Below are 16,577 nucleotides of genomic sequence, written 5' to 3' on the forward strand. Positions count from 1 at the left end.
CTTCCCAGTTACTGATTTTTCTTGGATATCTGATATACACTCTTATACAGTATGTAGGCTATATCACTCAAGTATGTACAACAGTCACTATGTATATCTTGGGCCACTCTAACAGTTTCCATTTGAAACATAACTTCCTCTTAAACATACCCCATAGATGTAACACACGTGATTACACTATCTTGCAGTAGTGCAAAATGCACACAGTATCCCTGCTTGTCGTATGAGGAGACTAAAAAGGTTGGCGGAAGGTTAGTGCCCCTCCCCGGCAAATAGCTAACTAAAAAGACGAACAAGAAGCCTCGGACAAGGACTGACCAAAAGACGACGACCAAGGACCAAACAAAGGTCATAGTACAGATTGCGACGTGGAATGTAAGGAGTGTGAATGATGAGGTGAAAGAGAGAGAGATTGTCCAAGTGCTTGAGGGTGCAAAAGTGGATGTATATGGAGTAACTGAAACTAAATGGAGAGGAGAGAATGTGAGAGAATGGGAGTATGGATGGAGTATATGTGCAGGAGTAGGTGAGAATGAAAGGGCAAAAGAAGGAGTGTGTATTGTTGTGAGTAAAAGATGGAAGAAGAACATAAGAGAGTATGGATCACTTGGCTCAAGGATTGTGTGGGTAAGATTGAAAGTTGGAATACAAATGTGGGCGATTGTGCGTGTGTATGCGCCAACGCAAGATCATGCAAGCAGAGTGAGAGAAGAGTTCTGAACAAATGTGGAAGTGTGCATGGAAAAGTTTGGAAGGAATGAGAGAGTGTTTTTGATTGGTGGTATGAATGGTAAAGTAGGGAATGTGAAAGTGGATGGAATAGTTGGTGAGTGGGGTGTGCCTGCTGAGATAGATGAGAATGGCAGTGCGTTAGTGGACATTTGTGCCGGGAGGGGGTTGATGATAGCCAATACCCTCTTCAGGCACAAAATGTTCCACAGGTATACATGGCAAGTGATGAGAAGGGTGGGTGGTGAACTGAATGAAAGGAAGGCAATGATTGATTATTTGTGTGTGGATGAAAGGATGCAAAGATGTGTAATGGATGCAAGAGCTTTTAGAGGTTGGGGGAGTGGACTTTCTGACCGCTACTTGGTGGTGGCCAGAATCAAGATCCAAGTAAGATGGAGAAATAGAAGAAGGGAAGGACAGGAGGAAGGAGTAGTTGCAAGGAGAGTGGAAACGTTACAAGAGGATGAGAAAAAGGCAGAATATAATAGAGAAGTGGAGGAACGATTGGGTAAATATGAATTGGAGCAGTTGGGGGACGTGGAAGGTGTGTGCAAGATATTCACAGAAGAAATATGTTCAGCATGTGAGGTGGTGTGTGGGGTGAAGAGAAGACAGAAAGGGGTGCAAGGAACAGCATGGTGGAATGAAGAGGTGAGACAGGCTGTGGCACAAAAGAAGAAAACATATAATGAATGGATGAAAAATAGGGACGTGGAAGAAGTTGAGAGACAGAAGAGAGAGTTATATGTAGGAAGAGAGAGTTATATGTAGGAAGAGAGAGTAAGAAAAGAGTGGATGATGAATTTGGAAGGAATTTGAGAGTAAAGTGGAGGGACTGCAAGAAAATGTTCTGGAAAGAGGTGAAGAGAGTAAGACAGGGTGGCAGTGAAATTAGTAGGGGAGTGAAAGATAAAAATAGTAGATTTTTTTTTTTTTTTTTTTTTTTTATGCGAGGAAGAAGGAACCAAAGGCCATGAGCCCGCAGTAACAGTTCCCTCCAAGAGAAAAACAAAATACAATAGAGAGCCAAATTCAAGATCCGATCATTTTGAGATGCCTGGACACACTGCGTTTGAAAGACTGGAGATCATAGGCAGGAGGAAATACAGACAGAGGGAGACAGTTCCAGAGCTGACCTGTTGCATGAATGAAAGACTGGGAGTAACGGTTAACTCTTGCATTAGAGAGTTGGACAGAAAAGGGATGAGAGTTTGCTGCCAGACGGGTGCTACGCGCCCGTCGTAGAGGTGGAGGAATGCAAGCAGACAGTTCAGAGGAGCAGTGACCATTAAAGTAGCGATAGAAAAGAGATAAAGATGCAACAGTGCGGCGAAGAGACAGAGGTTGAAGGGAGTCAGTAAGAGGAGGAGAGTTAATGAGACGAAAAGCCTTTGACTCCACCCTATTGAGAAGAGCTGTATGTGGGGAGCCTCCCCACACATGAGAGTTGTACTCCACACAGGGGCGGATAAAACCCCTGTATAGAGTCAACAATTGTGCAGGGGTAAAGAAAGAGCGGAGTCGGCTTAGCACACCCAATCTCTTGGAAGCAGATTTTACAAGAGATGTAATATGATCTGTCCAAGATAAGTCCCGAGTAAATGAAACCCCAAGCATGTTCAAGGATGATGCAGGATTAATCTGAATATTATTAAACATTAGTGGGTATACCTGTGGAAGATTTTGTCGGGTTGATAGGTGTAAGAACTGAGTCTTAGAAGCATTAAAGACAACCATATTATTTTTACCCCAGTCAGAGATATGAGCCAAGTCAGACATTAGGTGTGCCATAGCCTCATCCCTTGTTTCTTGAAGTAACTGTTGAGATGGGCGTTGCGGGAACCGAATGGAAAGGTGAAGGGTGGAGTCATCAGCGTATGAGTGGATAGGGTTAGATGTACAGCTTAGAAGATCATTGATGAATAAAAGGAAGAGAGTTGGTGATAGGACAGAGCCCTGAGGAACACCACTGTTGATAGATCTAGGAGAAGAACGATGGCCGTCTACGACAGCAGCTATAGAACGACCAGAAAGGAAGCTAGCGATGAAGGTACAGATAGAAGGATAGAAACCGTAGGAGGGCAGTTTGGAAATTAAAGATTTATGCCAGACTCGATCGAAAGCCTTTGAGATGTCAAGTGCAATGGCAAAGCTTTCGCCAAAGTCCCGAAAGGAGGATGACCAGGAGTCTGAAAGGTAGGTGAGAAGATCGCCAGTGGAGCGTCCCAGACGGAACCCATACTGACGATCGGAAAGAAGGTTGTGATAGGAAAGATGCCTTAAAATTTTTTTATTAAGAATTGACTCGAAAACTTTTGAAATACAGGACGTTAAAGCAATTAGACGATAGTTGGAGGGTTGGGAGTGGTCACCCTTCTTTGGGACTGGCTGAATGAGAGCAAACTTCCAGCAAGAAGGAAAGGTACAAGTTGACAGACAAAGGCGAAATAGTTTGCGTAGGCAGGGTGTAAGCACAGAAGCACAGTTTTTGAGAACAACAGGAGGGACCCCATCAGGCCCATATGCCTTGTTAGTACTGAGGCCAGTAATGGCAGAAAATACATCAACTGAAGAAATTTTAATGTCAGCCATGAGGAAGTCAGAGGGGAAAAGTGATGGAGGAACAGCACCGGAATCGTCTAAGGTGGAATTGGAGGAGAAAGTCTGTGCGAAGAGAACTGCTTTATCAGTAGAAGAAATAGCTACAGAACCATCAGAGTAGAAAAGAGGAGGGAAGGATGATGAGGTAAAGTTGTTAGAAAGATTTTTGGCAAGGTGCCAGAAGGAGCGGGAAGAATTCGAGTTGGAGAGTTGAGAGCATTTAGTATGGATGAAATTATTTTTAGTAGAGCGAAGAACAGACTTAGCACGATTCCGGGCAGAAATGTAAAGATTATGTGATTCAGGGGTGGGTTGGCTCCGTACCTTTTGTAGGCCTTCTCCTTGTTGCGGACAGCATTAGAACAAGCGTGATTAAACCAAGGCTTTCTTGCGTTAGTCAAAGGATATGAGAAAGGAATGTATGCTTCCATGCCCGAGAGAATAACCTCCGTAATGCGCAAGGCACACTCAGATGGCTCACGGCCATGGAAGCAATAATCATTCCAGGGAAAATCAAAGAAGTACTGCCTGAGGGCCTCCCAGTCCGCAGCTCCAAAATGCCAGAGATGACGTTTCCCTGGAGGGTCCGCAGGACGTACTGGAGCGATAGGACAGGTTAAGGTAATAAGGTTGTGATCGGAGGAGCCCAACGGAGAGAAAAGATTAACAGAGTAAGCAGAAGGATTAGTTGTGAGGAAGAGGTCAAGTATGTTGGAGCTCTCTCCAAGGCGGTCAGGGATACGGGTAGGGTGCTGTACAAGCTGCTCTAGGTCATTAAGGATAGAAAAGATGTAGGCTTGTTCACCAGGTGGATCCGTGAAAGGAGAGGAGAGCCAAAGGTGGTGGTGAACATTGAAATCTCCAAGAATGGAGATTTCAGAGAAAGGAGAAATGGACAGAATGTGTTCCATCGTAGAAGTAAGATAGTCGAAGAATTTTTGATAGTCAGTAGAATTAGGGGATAAGTAAACAGCACAGATATATTTAGTCAGAGAATGACAGGAAAGCCGAAGCCAGAGAGTGGAGAATTCAGAAGAATCAAGTTCAGGAACACGAGAGCAAGATAAGTCGTTGCGTATGTATACACAACAGCCACCTTTGGCTTTGAAATGAGTATAGAGAAAGTAGGAGGATACAGAAAAGGGTTTGCTGTCAGTTGCCTCAGACAGCTGAGTCTCCGTTAGAAAAAGAAGGTGAGGTTTAGAGGAGGAGAGGTGGTGCTCAACAGAGCGAAAGTTAGATGAAAGGCCGCGAATGTTGCAGAAATGAAGAAGAAGAGATTCAGACAGTGGTTCCAGGCACCTCGAGTCGTCACCGGGAGAGGGGCAGATGGCGGGGGCATTTATGGTCCCCCCCCCTGGGGACTCCGAGGCTGGGTGAATTGACGCCATTTTGGTAAATTTTGAATAGGAAGTGTAGTGTGTACTGTGCATGTAGTTTGGTGAAGATAGATAGAGAAATTTGTACTGGAGAGCATGCTGGCCTACTCTCTGTGTAACTGAGACACTGAAAAAGTTCAGCAAAGGGGGATGGTCAGGAACTAGTCCTGAGGGCTGGTGAAACGGGAGCTCCAGCACTCCCTGTCATCAGCTTTCCATCCACCTCGGGAGTACTGCCCTGCTCGACTGGTGCTACAGTCTACTCCACAGTGGAGAAGGGAGAAAAAGTGAGTAGATGGAGAGAACACTTTAAGGAATTGCTGAACATAGAGAATGGACGTAATGCAAGTATAAGTGGCTGGGGAATGGCTGGGAGAAGGAGGGAGATGAGAAGACAGGAAGAAATCAGTAGGATAGAAGTTGTGGAAGCACTGAAGAAAGTCAAATTGGGGAAAGCCCCAGGAATTGATGGAGTTTGTGGTGAAATGCTGATGCATGGGGGAGAGATAGTAGTAGAATGGATGAGGAAGATGTACAGATTGACCTGGGAGGAAGATAGAGTTCTGGAGGATTGGAAGTCAGGTATAATTATTCCCTTGTACAAAGGAAAAGGGGAAAAAGAAGTGTGTGGTAATCATAAGGGCCTTTGTCTTCTTAGTGTAATAGGAAAAGTGTTTAGGGAAATAACAGAGGAATTAATTGGAGAAGAACAAGGAGGCTTTAGGAAGGGAAGAGGTTGTGTGGATCAGATATTCATTCTTAGATCTTTAGTGGAAAAGTTTCTGGAGAAGGGAAAGAAGTTGTGTGCGGCCTTCATGGATTTGGAGAAAGCATATGACAGGGTGGATAGACAAGGATTGTTGAAAGTATTAAGAATATATGGAGTAAATGGGAAGTTGTTGAATGCTGTGAAGAGTATGTATGATGGTGCTAAGGTTGCAGTGCATGTGGATGGTGAACTGAGTGAATTTTTCTCTTTGAAGGTTGGATTGAAACAGGAATGTGTCATGTCTCCATGGTTGTTCAAACTGTACATGGATGGGGTAATAAAAGAGATACAAGGTAGGGCAGTGGATGTTGGAGTGACCCTAGTGAGAGAGGGTAGTGTTTGGAAACTCCCTGTACTGTTGTTTGCAGATGATACTGTGTTGTTAAGTGAAGACAAAGGGGAGCTGCAAGGCTTGGTGGATGAGTTTGGGAGAATGTGTGAGAAACAGAATCTAAAGGTGAATGTAGGGAAAAGGAAAGTGATGTTCTTTGAGAGAGGTGCGGGCAGTGAATGTACAGTGAGGTTGGATGGTGAGGGAATGGAAAATGTGAGTACATTTAAGTACTTGGGGAGTGTGATGAGTAAGGATGGAAGTTTGGAGGGTGAAGTGCTTGAAAGGGTACTACAAGGAAGAAAGGTTGCTGGTTCCTGTCTGCAGCTTTTGATACAGTAGATCATAAACTATTGTTGGATGATCTGTATTTTTATGGCGTTCGCGATAGTGCCCTTTTGCTCCTTAAGTCGTATCTGTCGGACAGATCTCAGAGAGTGGTTGTTGATTACGCTAGCTCTGATTCTGCTCCTCTTCTATTTGGAGTCCCTCAAGGATCAGTTTTGGGTCCAATTCTATTTACTATCTACACAAGTAGTTTATCGTCTCTACTTGATGCTCATGATGTGTCCTATCATTATTATGCTGATGACACCCAGCTCTATGTTAAGATGTCAGATATCAACAATACTAAGACAAAGTTTGAATCTCTAATGTCTGATATTAAGATCTGGATGGCTAAGAGGAAACTTAAGCTGAATGATGGTAAAACTGAGATCATCATCAGAGGAAACAGAAGGGGTGATGACACTGACAATGCCCTGGCTTTGAACATTGGCGTGTCACAGCTGCATCCAGTCAGTTCTGTTCGAAATCTGGGTGTTTATTTTAATGCTAAGTTAAATTACAAAGAACATATTAATCAGGTTGTAAGAGGGTGTAACTTGCATATCAGAAATCTGTACTCTGTGAGAAAATTCCTGAATAGACGGTGCCTCCTAACATTGGTCCATGCAGTGGTCTTGTCTCATGTTGATTATTGTAATTCACTGTGGGTTGGTTTTCCAAATAATATACTAACAAAAGTTCAGTCTTTGTTGAATATTGCGGCACTGCTTATCTTTGGTCTGCCCCCGAGAACCTCAACTACCCCGTTTCTGATTGAGTTGCATTGGTTACCAGTAAAGGCTAGAATTGAATTTAAACTGTGTCTTATTACATTCAAGGTTCTTAAGTTTGGTGAACCGAAGTATCTTGCTGAATTGTTAAAACTCCCATCGACACGCCCGGGTGTGATGTTACGCAGTGAAGATGATTCCTTGCGTCTTGATGAGCCAGGAGCCATTCACCAGTCATCTTTCTCTGATCGTTCTATTGCATATAGAGCCCCTAGATTATATAACAGATTGCCATTGTCCATAAGACAACTCTCTACTGTTGAATCCTTTAAGAGACAGCTGAAAGCCTTTCTTTTTTCAAAATGCTATGACCTGGAGAGAGGTACTATGACGGATGATTATAGGGTTTAATTATTGCCACTTTCATGTATATATGATGTAGCTTGTATTATATACAAGAAATGTCACAATTCTTGTACAGTGGAAGCTCGATTATCCAGGCTCGGATTATCCAGCTTTCGGTATATCCGGGCCGTGACCCAATGGTTCAGTGGTATAGTAATTCATAGAATTATCCGTACGATAGCTCCGGTTTAAACAGGAGGCATCCAGTTTCTAGGGAGAGAGGCATGGATAAACCAGAGAGAGTCTTGCTCACCCTGCCCCCACCCACACCTCCTGCTCACAACTCGATCACAAGGGTGGTAGGGTGGAGTTTGGTGAGGCAACTGTTACTCCTGACGTAGCCTAACCTTGCTTAACTACTTAATAATTTAACCTAACCTGACCTAACCTGGGCTCCAGTTGGGAAATTGGGAAACTAAATCCACTTTTGTGTACGATGAGTTTCATCCATTATGCCCGAAGCAATCGTAGGTACGGCTTAAAGAACGTGATAAAAGAGAAAATCTTTCAGCAAGAGAAGGTAATTTACTACCCTCAAAATAGAAAAACACAGAAAACAAACTGGAGGAATATGAAGTGAATTGGTGAGGTCTTTAGGCTGTATGCTTGGACGAAAAGTAATGGGTTTCCTAGTTTTAGGGAACGAAATGAAACAAGAATGTCTGCTAATCAGAAAAAAAAAAAATACTCATGTGTTCTCGTAAGTTAGCATTGAGTTCTGCATTTTTCGTTAGGTATCGCGCCTCCCAACACATTTCGGACCAACAGAGCATTGTTATTTCTTCCTCTTACATTTACTGTTCACTCTTTTGTTCGTTCTTAAGTGTACTGTATGTGTGAAAGAGAGAATTAATACAAACAATAATGCATTCCATTAACCCCATCATAGCTGTCAGCCTCGAACAATGCTTTACTGTACCGGTGTCAGGGATGTTGGGTTAGGGAGAGCTATAAAAAACTGCGAACAATTATGGGAAGGGAACGAAGGTCACTGGTATGTTTCCACGACCCTCCTCTACCATCTCAAACAGTCAGGCGGCCTGCCACTTCATCTCAGATGTTTTCGCCGATATGTTTAAATGCTGATGTAACATGCACCCTAATTATGAGTAAGTTTCTTCCAATATGCCGGAAACAAACGTAGGTAAGGCTTAAGGAACGTTATGATAATAAGAAAACAAACTAGAAAAATACAAAAACAAACTAGAGAATATGAATTGAATTGGTAAGGTTATTACGCTGTATGCTTTGACGAAAATTTAAGAGTTTCACAATTATAGGGGACGAAATGGAACAATTATGTTTACTAATAAGAAAAAATACTTTCATCTCAAGTGTTCTTGTAAGGTGGCATTCAGTTCCACATTCATTGTTCGATGTTGCTTCCCAACACATTTCGGACCGACAGAGCATACAGTTATTTCTGCTCCTTACAGTTAAGTGTACATTTCTGTGTGGTTATGGTTTTTATCAACGGTAAATATGTATATATTGTAATATTAATTAGGGTTGACAGTTGACATATTTTAAATAGTTCCTTCTCCCACTGATCTATTTCTAATATAGATGTCCCCTACATTAAGCCAAGTTCCTCGCCTGACAGTAACCAGCTGATGAGTGCAAGTGTGCAATATAGGAAGGTATTGGGCACTTGCAGTCGATGGTGGTCTGTTGGGCGAGGTTCTTCACTTTTTGTACAAATTATGTAAATACATTATATTATCTTGCTTAAGTTATTCTAATTAGGGCCGACAGCTGACATATATGGAAATGTTCCTGACTCGTCTGGTTCCCTTTCATATATTGATGTCCCTTATATTAGGTTGTGCCTTGACTGACAGTCACCAGGTGATGAGTGCAGGTATGTAATGTGCAGGTATGTCATGTAGAAAGGCATTACATATCTGCAGTCGATGGTGATCTCTTGGTCGAGGCTTTTTTTTTTTTTTTTTTTTTTTTTTTTTAGTGTAGGTCTAGTTATTTGTCTCTTAGGATTTAGTATAGGTTAGTGAATTGTCTGTTAGGTGGTTAGTTTTAGGGTCTTTAGATTAGGTATTTTTGATTATAAGTCATATAAGGTTAAAAATATTAAAAAATAAATAAAAATAATAAAAATAAAACTACAAAAAAATAATAAAATAAAAATTATTATATATATATGTACGTGTGCATGAAAGTGTGTATGTTCATATGCATGGATGTGTGTATGTATGTAAGTATGTATATATATATGTTCGTATATATGTGTATATATGTCAATATATATACATATATATATATTGCCTTAATGACCAGGGGCTCCGGCCCCAATGGTCGATAGGCAAAAAAAAAAAAAAAAAAAAAAAAGTGTACATTTATTGCACATTCTTTTGTTCGTTCGTGTATGTGTGAAAGAGAGTATTGATACAAACAATAATGTATTCCATTAACCCCTTATGGCTGTTAGCCTTGAACAATGCTTTACTGTACCGGTGTCAGTAACGTTAAGTTAGGGAGAGCCATAAAAACTGCGAACAATGATGGGAAGGGAACCAAGGTCACTGGTATGTTTTTACGACCCTACTCTACAATCCCAAACAGCTCGGCGGTCCTTTCATCCCAGATGTTTTCGCCGATATGTTTAAATGCTAAAGTAACATGCACCCTAACTTTATGTTTAAATTCTAATGTAACATGCCCCCTAATTTTATTTCACGAATCATAACAAATCACAAGATGGGTTTAGGGAGGAGGGGAAAAAGCCAGGTGTACCAGACGAGTCTTTTCACATCTGTAAGAAAAAGAAACTGACTTTATAACTTTGAAAAAATGGTTTCAAGGTCTGCCACGGGAATACACAAATTTCTGAACTCACGAACATTGAGTATTTGAGGGGGGTAAACATACGCTTTGCTGTAAGCAGTAAAAGCACCTTACCAAATCAGTTCATCCTGATAGTCTGTTATATTTTTCTGATTATTTCTGGGTTGGTAAATAAACATTTCTTGTTAAATCTTTCCCCGCTGTTTTTATCTGTTCTGGTGTGACGACTCTTTGATTCGTTAACGTAATGGCAGAAGACACTGTTCTAATCTAAGTGTTTAAACCTGGCCTAACCTAGCTTAACTGCACCTAATAATGTAACCTAACCTAATCTTCAGTTGGGAAGTTGGGAAACGAAGTCCACATTTGAGTACGATGAGTTTCGTCCATTGTGCTGGAAACAATCGTAGGTACAGCAAAACGTGACGATACTAACAGGGAGGAAATCTTTCAGTAAGAAAACGTGATTTACCGACCTGAATATAGTCTGAAAAATACTGAAACAAGCTGGAGGAATATACATTGAACTGGAAAGGTCTTTCTGGTACTTAAGTGTACATTTACCGGTAAATAAATCAGTCTAACAGTACAGTACTTGTGTTTCCGCCGGATTAATCGTGCTTTCGGATTAATCAGGCACCCCTTAACACCATATAGCCCGGATAATCAGGCTATCTCTGTAATTGTAAAAATAATGTATGTGTGTCGAGCGCTAGTGAATTCCCAAAAGGAAGAACTGGCGCTTTTGAGAAACAAATGGCCAGATTATTATTATTATTATTATTAACCCTTCGTTCACCATCTGGGGTCAGATTGACCTCAATACTTTTCTTAAAGTAATGCCGTTCAGCCACTTATTGTTTTAGGGATCTGGTGAACTGTGATTTGATTTTGTTTGTCATTGACCAGTCTATAAGCGCCCAACATTTGAATAGAAAGACTTATAGTTCAGGAGTTTGGAGGGCACGAACTTCACTTGGGGTTGTCTGGTACCCCACCTAGCATTCCATGTAACTTTCTTTTCTTTTGTCCAGATTCTATATATTATTGACTGTCACTGAATGTTGAGATGTTCTGTGGCTAGTAGAGGAGAATCGTAGAAGATCCTCCCACTTCTGATGTTGATAATGACACCTGCAGTGATTTATCTGATGTTAAAATCTATCCATCTATCTATTGCCAGACGCCTCAATCCCGTTTGGGGTGGCCACAAACAAATCGCTCCAAGTCGCCCTGTCCCCCGCCATTTCACTGCCCTGCTCCCAACTCACACCCCCCTCTCTCATATACCTCTCCACCCCATCCCTCCATCTCATCCTCAGCCTCCCCCTCCCTCTTCCCCCCTCCACCTCACTCACATACACTCTCTTTGTCAGTTTTTCACCCTCCATCCTCTCCACATGGCCAAACCACCTCAGTGTGTTCCTCATAACGCTTCCTATCACATCCACATCCACACCACAACGCTCCTTTATATCCTCATTCGTCAGCCTGTCTCTCCACGTGACTCCACAGGCTCCTCTTAAATAACTCATTTCCACTGCTCTCACTCTTGACTTGTGTCCTTCCAACAATGTCCAAGCTTCACTTCCGTACGTTAGAGCTGGTATCACAATACTGTCATGTAGTAACTTTTTCACTTCCATGCTCACTTCCCTGTTTCTTATCACTGCTTTCAAAGAACCAGCAACCTTTCTTCCCTGCTGTACCCTTTCAAGCACTTCACCCTCCAAACCTCCATCCTTACTCATCACACTACCCAGGTACTTAAACGTACTCACATTTTCCAATTCCTCACCATCCAACCTCGCTGTACATTCACTAACTTCACCTCTCTCAAAGACCATCACTTTACTCTTCCCTACATTCACCTTTAGATTCTGTTTCTTACACACTCTCTCAAACTCATCCACCAAGCCTTGCAGCTCCCCTTCGTCTTCACTCAACAACCCAGTATCATCTGCAAACAACAGTACAGGGAGTTTCCAAACACTATCCTCTCTCACCAGGGCCACTCCAACATCCACTACCCTACCTTGTACCTCTTTTATTACCCCATCCATGTACAGATTGAACAACCATGGAGACATGACACATCCCTGTTTCAAACCAACTTTCAAAGAGAAAAATTCACTTAGTTCACCATCCACACGCACTGCAGCCTTCGCACCATCGTATATACTCATCTCAGCATTCAGCAACTTCCCATCTACTCCATATATTCTTAACACTTTCCACAATCCTTGTCTATCCACCCTGTCATGTGCTTTCTCCAAATCCATGAAAGCCGCATACAACTTCTTTCCCTTCTCTAGAAACTTTTCCACTAAAGATCTAAGAATGAATGTCTGATCTACACAACCTCTTCCCTTCCTAAAGCCTCCCTGTTCTTCTCCAACTAATTTCTCTGTTCTTTCTCTAACTCTGTCTATAAGTATCCTACCATACACTTTTCCTCTTATACTAAGAAGACAAATGCCCCTATGATTACCACACGTTAAAATCATTCAGGGTTTTTTTTATTATAAAAACAGTATGTCGATCTTGTTTATGTTTACCTGAATTGTAAGTCATTCAGGGGTTGTCTGAAGATGTCAGTCTTGTTTATGTCCTACAGTTAGTGGAGGAGAATCGTAGAAGGTCCTCCCACTTCTGATGTTGATAATGACACCTGCAATGATTTATCTGATGTTAAAGTCATTCAGGGGTTTTCTGATTATAAATACAGTATGTCGGTCTTCTTTATGTTTATGTTTACTTGATTTGTAAGTCATTCAGGGTTTTTTTGAATATGTCAATCTTGTTTATGTTCTGAACATAGATTCTTCCAGATTTTTCATGGCATTTTATTTCCATGATATATATTTTTTAACTATGGTATTAAAACTGATAATACATGTATTTTATTGTTAAAAGTATGCTGAATGAATAAGAATGATGTAACCTAAAAATATGTCACATTATTCATTACATGTGCAAACATTCAAAAATTTTGAAGAAAATCATAAAAATTTTATTCCATCCATCCATCCAGCATCCAATCCTACATTGCCCCATGAGGAGCGTAGGAGCCCGGGGCTAGGCAGTTGGTCCCGATATTTAAGATGAGAGTACGTTAATAAAAAAATACACACACACACACACACACACACACACACATAAAAATAATAATAAATAAGTAAATAAAACAAGAATAGAAAGAAGTGGTCAGGTTAAGAGAGATCATCCAGGAAGAAAGGGAAATGAACAAGAAAAAATGGAAGAAAATGTATTGAAAATACTGAAGAAAAAAGAGAAAATAGCGAGAGAAACTGTAGAAATTAACAGATGTGTGGTAATATTTGGAAACAGAGAGGAGGAAAAAAAGATTAGATCCGTGAGACTCAAGAGAGACATGAACCTGGTGAGAGGAGTATTAGGTAAGATTGATCCCGAAGGAGACAAGTGGGTAAAAGAAACTGAGGACGTACGGAGGATAGGGCCTTATAAGAAAGGGGAAACAAGACCAATGAGAGTCAAGTTGTCATCAGAAAGTGTAGTGAATGATATACCTAAAGTGACCTGGAAACTAAGCAAAGAGGCAGGGATGGAAAATATTATAATAAGAAAAGACTTGAATGAAGAAGAAAGAGAAGTTTTAAAATCATTGAAGGAACAAGTAAAGGAAAAAAATGATAAGAGGACGGAGGAAGAATGTAATACTTTTTTTTGGAGAGTGATGGGTATGAAAGTAAGGAAGTGGTATGTATTTACCTATTTGTATTTACCTATTTGTAGTATACAGGAATTGAGCAATGTTCGTGTTGTCCTGTCTCCATATCCACATTTATCAAGTCTGCCTTTACACACATGAATGTTTTTCTCATGCACCACCTCTTTGTCTAAGTCGTTCCAAATATTTAAGTATTTACCTAATATACCTAATTGTGATATACACGGAATGTACTATGCTCGTGGGTTTCCGTCGCTGTTTCTCAATAAGTCAAATTCAGCTTTAAACTCGTTTAAGTTTTTAGACTGGACGATCTCTTTGTCCAGGCTATTCCATAAGTCTATACTTCTGTAAGGAAAGCTATATTTCTTGATATCCTTCAAGCAGCTTGACTTTTTCAATTTCATTCTGTGTCCTCTTGTTGCTCTCTTATCCCATACAAACAGATCTTCTTTGTCAATTTTATCTACTCCCACCATGGTCCTGAACACTGCAATCATGTCTCCCCTCTTTCTCCTTTCCTCTAAGGAAGATAAATCCAGTTTTTCCAGCCTCTCTCTGTATGACAGGTCTGTCAGACTGGGGACCATCTTGGTTGCTGTTCTTTGTATTCTCTCAATCTTGTTTATATCTTTCTTTTTGTGTGGGGACCACACTACCGCTGCATATTCTAACCTGGGGCGGATCATGGCCACTATCAATATTTTCATCATCTCCTCATCCATATAATGAAATGCTACTCTTATGTTAGTCAAGAGTTTATAAGTCTCTCTAACTACCTTGTTAATGTGCTTTTCTGGTGACAAACTATCTTGGACCAGCACTTCCAAATCTTTCTCTTCTCTCCTTTTTGTGATTAATTCATTACCCAGCAAATAATTCAGTGATGGCCTCGTGGTACTTTTACCCATTTCCAATATTTTACATTTCTTTACATTAAATTTCATTTCCCACGTCCGGCTCCAATTGTGTATCCTATCCAAATCCTCCTTCAGTATTTTACAATCCTCCTCAACCTCTACCTTCCTCAAGATCTTTACATCATCAGCAAACAGACTTGCATAATTGTTCACTCCATCTACCAGATCATTTACGTAAATCAGGAACATTACTGGCGCCAACACCGAGCCTTGAGGAACTCCACTTGTTACTTCTCTCCATCCAGACATCCTATCCTTTATTACTGTCCTCATTTGTCTGTCTCTCAAAAAGTCTGTCATCCATTCCAGAAGTTTCCCCTTCAGTCCTCCTATATATTCTAGTTTCCACATTAGTCTCTTATGAGGTACCTTGTCAAAGGCCTTCTCTAAGTCTAAGTACACACAATCCACCCAACCATCTCTCTCCTGTACCATGTCAATCGCTCTTGAGTAAAAGCTTAACAAGTTGGAAACACATGACCTTCCACTTCTGAATCCAAACTGACAATCAGCCAAAATATTCATCTCTTGCAGATATTTTATCCATCTGTCTTTCAGGATTCTCTCACACAATTTTGCAACCATGCTGGTTAGAGACACTTTTCTATAATTCAGGGGTTCTTCCCCGTTTCCTCCTTTGTAAATTGGTACCACATTTGCCCTCTTCCATTCTTGTGGCACTTTCCCCTCTTCCAGTGAGCATACGATTAAACTGTGAATTTTATCCGCCAGTTGTACTCTGCATTCCTTCAGTACCCAATTAGAAATTCCATCAGGTCCTGGGGCTTTCCTTACATCTTGAGTTTCCAGTAATTTATACACTTCCTGTACCTCCACTTTTATACCTTTTATCACCAGAACATTTCTAATCACTCCCTCCCCTTCCACAAGCTCCTTTTCTTTAGTGAAAACTGACTGGAAACGTTTGTTCATTATTTCTGCTTGCATTGCCACATCCTTAAAGACCTCTCCTTCTACTTTCAGTTTGGTGATTCCTTCCTTTTGTTTCAGTTTGCCATTATCAAATCTATAAAACAGTTTGGGTTCATCCTTGCATTTGTCTATTATACCTTTTTCAAAATTCCTTTCTTCTTCTCTATGTATTCTTGTGTATTCATTTCTTGTTCTTTTATATTCTTCCTTTGTTCTGTTGTTACCTCTCTTTCTCCATTTGTTCCACGCCTTATCTCTCTTTTTTTTGCTATCATACACCTTCTATTAAACCACTCCTTTTTCCTGTTTTCTTTCCCTCTTACTCTTGGTACAAATTTTTCCACTCCCAAATTATAGAGGTCTAGAAAGATATCCCACTTCCTCTGTATCTCTCTTGTTTCTCTGAATTTTCTCCAATCCGCATTTTCAAAAAATGTTCTCAATCCTGTAAAATTTGCTTTCCCAAAGTTGTATCTTCCCAGTCTATGAAGCTCGTCTCTTGGCTCGACGTTCCCTATCAACATCTGGAACTCAATGACCACATGATCACTTTTTCCTAAAGGACAGAGATATTTCAATGATTCTATTACATCGGGTTCTTTGGTGAACAGTAAATCTAACCTTGCTGGAAATAGAAGTGAAGGAAACTAATGGGGATGGCTATGAAAGATCAGAAATTGAGGGAAGGAGAGAAGAGGGTATAAACATCAAAAATAATTTGAAGGTGGTACAGTAAACCCTTATTATACGATGCCTCTTTGTACGATATTTCGCTCATACAACGTCAAAATTTTAGTACCCTATGCCCACTATACAATGGGAACGATTTGCATCAACGATGGATCATCCGCGGCTCAGTGAACAGCGAATGTGCAAACGCAACAAAAACGTCCTCACACTGTCGGCATTAGACCACACACACTTGTCCACCGGTC

At 40.9% G+C, this 16,577-nt stretch overlaps 1 protein-coding gene across 1 annotated transcript in view; it reads left to right on the forward strand.

Moving 5' to 3' along the window:
- The window catches only part of LOC145399806 (uncharacterized), a 256,576-nt gene that overhangs the window by 124,303 nt on the left and 115,696 nt on the right, over positions 1–16,577 (forward strand). The gene's annotated exons all lie outside the window — the stretch shown is intronic.

This window comes from Coenobita brevimanus, chromosome 50 (genome assembly GCF_032717465.1).
Source record: "Coenobita brevimanus isolate Jiangsu-jjx chromosome 50, ASM3271746v2, whole genome shotgun sequence".
Lineage (NCBI taxonomy): Eukaryota > Metazoa > Arthropoda > Malacostraca > Decapoda > Coenobitidae > Coenobita > Coenobita brevimanus.